This window comes from Heterocephalus glaber, unplaced genomic scaffold (genome assembly GCF_053883595.1).
Source record: "Heterocephalus glaber isolate CG9 unplaced genomic scaffold, H.glaber_assembly_v1.0 deba00001764, whole genome shotgun sequence".
Classification (NCBI taxonomy): domain Eukaryota; kingdom Metazoa; phylum Chordata; class Mammalia; order Rodentia; family Bathyergidae; genus Heterocephalus; species Heterocephalus glaber.
The window spans coordinates 3241081-3245921 of NW_028258461.1; the positions used below are offsets into that span (position 1 = coordinate 3241081).

A 4841-nucleotide genomic window follows, 5' to 3' on the forward strand; every position below is an offset into this window, starting at 1 on the left:
GATACAAAATCCATTTAGATTTTTTTGAAAATTATGTGTATTGGTGGATTTTCCAATTTCTGGACACAATACCTTATACTCACAATTTAAAGGAGGAAAGGTTCAACTGGACTCCTGTTCACAGGGGATTCAGTCCATGGTCAGGTGGCTCTAAGGCAGAAACATCATGATGGGAGAGTTTGATGGAGCAAAGCTCCTTACTCACTATGGCAGAGAAGCAAACACTGGAACTGTTTCAGGGAGGAAAGGAACAGGACCATATGTAGTACCCAAGGTCAGACCACTATTACCCACCAAGACATATCTAGAAGTTTGTTTCGCTAATCTCCTGGGCATATCACAAAGCCAGTGAAGCTGACAATCCTCTTTAACCATCAAAACTTTCAAGGAAACATATATTTTCCCTTTTTTAATAGATTGTCATTTTCATCTACAATTTTACTGTATATATATCACTTCTCGGCCTTTTGGCTAAGATCAAGTGTAGTACACTTTTACTGCGTATTATTTTTCTGTATTAATTATAAATGTTACCTTTATCTTTTTTTCCCCCACTAAGTTTATTGGTACATTTTAGATAAAAAATACAGTTACATTCATCATTGGGATCTTGTACCATTACACGAGTCTCTTGGTTCTTATTTTTTTTCCCCTTCCCTTGACCTCCCTTCACCCCCTCCACCCTTCCCTATTTGTAAAGACTTTGTTTCCATTTTTTTCCTTTTCACATATTTTTTCTTTTCCCTTTTTTCCTTTCCCCTATGCCTCCCACTTTCCCTGCTCCTTTAGACCTTTACTTCTTGTTACACAATATCAATTATACATTTTTAAAGTACAATATCAAGATCTAGGAGACATTACAACAGATTTTACAGAATTTAAAAGGATATAGAAAGCATATTACAAAAATCTGTTTTGAAATAATTTTGACAACTTCTAAGAAGTACCTGGGAAGACAAATTAATGAAACTAACTCTGGAGGAAATATAAAATTTGAATAGCACCTATTAAAGAAAGTATATTCCTAGCTTGAAAACCTACCTATGTGACAACAGCAGGCTCATATACATTTTAACTGATAAGTTACACCAAACATTTAAAGCAGAAAGAAGAAGGAAGACTTCTCCCCTCATTTTAGGAACTCAGCATTGTGCTAATTCTAAAACTGGGTAAAGATAATAGAAGAAAAAAGTATGAACATAGATAGAAATTTGTTTAACAAAACAATTAGAAGTCAGACCTGGCAGGATGTAGAAAGTGGTTTTGTTATAGGGATGGCAGTGTTGGTTCAGCATTGGAAGATCCACCCCCAAAAGTCATCATTTTAACAGAGGAAAGGAAAAAGCCATATGATCCTGTCACTAGTTGGAGAAAAAGTATTGGAGTAAATTCTACAGCTGTTCATGGTAAAAGCTATCAGGAGCCTAGACGTAGAACAGAACCTTCTCAACAGATTAAAGACATGTACTCCATACTTCCAGGGAGAATGCCTTATATAAATGGAGAAGATACAATGCTTTCTCCTTCAGGTGGGGAACAAGGGCAGATATGCTTACTCTTTATCTGTCCATTAAACTTTGAAACCTAGACCCCACCAAAATAATCTGGCAATAAAATGACACAATTAGGATAGGATTGGCAGGGTAGAAGCAAACTCTTTATATGTAGATGAAATGATCATCTACAGAGAAAATACTAAGAAATCTCTAGGAGCCCCCAGAACTTGTATTTGAATTAAGCAGGATTAGAAAACACAAGGTATATATATGAAAAAATTCAGGTCTGTGTATACTTGCTATAAATGAAGAATTGGATATGGAAATTTAAAAGTTATGTAGGAGTACAAAGCACCTAGAAAAGTTAAAAAAAACAAAAAACAAAAACAGCGTTGGAAGAAGTTTAGTACCTAATTTTAAGACTTCTTCTAAAGCTACAGCAATCAAAGCAGTGTTGGTGTAAGGAAAGACAAACAGATCATTTGAATAAAACAGAGAATCTAGAAATAGAACCACACATATATGGTCCACTGAGTTTTGAAAGATTATTTAACATTAGCATTTTATAGAATATAAACTCAATTCAAGAGCCGAGGAAGAGATAGTGTTTTCAGCAAACAGCACTAGAACACCTGGTATCCGTATATAAAAAATTAACCTCAACCCTTTATTTCCATACATGAAAATAACTTGAAGGGATCTATGAACCTAAATAAGAAAGCCTAAAAGTATAAAACTTTAAGAAGAAATTATAAGGGAAAATGTTTATGAATTCAGGGTAGGTAAGAACTACCTAGGATACAAATGACATGATGTATAAAAGAGAAAAATTGATAAATGTGATTCCATCAAAATTTAGAACTTTAAATGACATCAATAAAATGAAAAGTATTCCTTAAACAGACCATATTTACAATGCATATAACCTATGACCAGAATATATAAAGAATTCTTAGAGCTCATTAATAGACAACCCAATAATTATGATTATACATCATTATATTATTATATAGAGCTGTTTCACTGCCCTACAAAAACAACTGTGATCCTCCTAATCATTCCTGTCCTACCCTTTACCACAGGCAATAGCTGATTCTTCTACTTTTTCCACAGGTTGCCTTTTTCTAAGATGCCATACAGTTGAAATAATATAGTCTGTACCCTTTTTAGATGGGCATATTTAATTTATTAATATGCAGTTAAGATTCCTCCATACTGTCATGTGGCTTGATAGCTCACTTCCTTTTTGTTCTGAATAACATGCCATTGTCCAGATCTATAGACTTACCACAATTGTATCAATTGACTAACTACAAATATCTTTGATACTTCCAAGCTTTGATAATTACACATAAAGCTGTTATAAATATTTGTGTACACGTTTTTGAATGTGCACAAAAGTATTCAGCTCATTTGGTTAAATAACAAAGACGATGATGGCTGGACCATAAGACAAGACAATGTTTAATTTTGCAAAAAATTGACAAACTGTCTTCCAAAATGACTGTACAAGTATCATTTAGCCTCCTCCAAAATGGATGAGTACTTGTTTGCCCAAATACTTTCTAACAGTTGATTGTGTCAACACTTTGGATTATGGCAACTCTAATAAGTACGTAGTAGTATTTTATTTTTGTGTTGATTCACAATTCCATGATGATATGTGTCATTGAATATTTTTCATATGCAAGCTGCATCCATATATATTCTTCAGCAGCATGTATGTTCAGGTTTTTATCCATGTTTTATTGCAGTTGTTCATTTCCTTCTTGTTAAGTTTTAAGTATTATTAGTTTTTTATGGATAAGAGTCCATGATTTCATATGTATTTTGCAAACATTTTTCTCCCAGTCGGTGGCATGTTTCCTCATTCTATTGACAATATCTTTCTTAGAAAAGTTTTTAATTTTAATGAAGTATAGCTTATCTATTATTTCTTTCCTCTACATCCTTTTGATGTTGTCTATTGCCTTGCTAATGGTCATCTAGATTTTATTCTATGCTGCTGTCTAGGAATTTTATAGTTTTGCTTTTCGCATTTAGGTCTGTGATCCACTTTGACTTACTTTTTTGAAGATTTTAACATCTGTCTAGGTTTATCTTATGTAGATGTCTAGTTGTTCTAGCACCATATGTTGAAAAGATTATCTTTGCTTTATTATACTGCTTTTAACTTTTTTCTAAGGTCTATTGACTGTACATGTATGTATCTCCCTATTCACTATTCTATTCTATTGGTGTGTTGTTCTGTGCTTTTGTCAACACAACACTGTCTTGATTAATGCAGAATTATAACAAGTCTTGACAATGGATAATGTCAGTCTTCTGACTTTACTCTTCTCCAATGTTGAGTTGGCAATTCTGGGTTTTTGCATCTTTTTGTAAATGTTAGAATCAGTTTATCAATAGGTATAAAATAAAATTACTGGGATTTTGATTGGAATTGGAGTAAATCTGTAGAGAAAGTTGCAAACTTATTTCTTAAAATATTGTATCTTCCTGTCTATGAGTATGGAATATCTTTCAATTGAGCTCTTTTATTTTTTTTCATTAGACTTTAGTAGTTTCATTCATATTGATCTCATATATATTTTTGTATTTATATTTAAATATGTCATTTTAGGGAATATAAATGTAGGTATATAGTAAAGATTTTAGATTCAAATTCAACTTGTTGATTGCTTTTATACAGGACAGTAACTGACATCATATAAACTGTATCAACTACCTTGCTATCTGTCTTATTAGTTCCAAAAAGGGTTTTCTTTTCTTTCCTCTTTGGTTCATTATGTCAGGTTTTCTACATAAAATAGCATGTCACCTGCAAATTAAATTTCATGTCTTCCTCCCCAATCAGTTTATTTTTCTTCTTTTTTTCTTAGTATATTAGTAATTCCAGTATGATGTTGAAAAATGGTGGCAAGAGAGAACAACATTGACCTATTCCAGATCTTAGGGGGGATGCTTCTAGGTTCTTAGCACTAGGTCAGTTCTCAACAATAAGTATGACATTAACTGCAGGTTTTTCACAGATGTTCTTCATTATGTTGAGGAAGTTCTTTATTCTAGTTTGCTCAGTTTTATCAAGAATGAGTATTGAATTTTATTAAAAGCTGTTTCTCCATCTATTGATATGGTTATGTGATCTTCCTGTTTTAGCCTGTTGATGTGATGGATTACTTGTTTTGATTCTCAAGTATTGAACAAGTTCTACATAGCTAGACAAATCTCACTTGATCTCGATCTACATTCTTCATACATTGCAGGATTTGATTTGCTACTATTTTGTTAAAGACTTTTAGATCTATGTTAATGAGAATTATGCTATGTAGTTTTATTTTCTTT

The 4841-nt window shown here is 32.5% G+C and overlaps 1 pseudogene; it reads left to right on the forward strand.

Moving 5' to 3' along the window:
• The first annotated feature begins 451 nt into the window (after positions 1 to 451).
• LOC147821091 (U2 spliceosomal RNA) lies at positions 452 to 616 on the forward strand (annotated as a pseudogene).
• Positions 617 to 4841: the final 4225 nt, after the last annotated feature.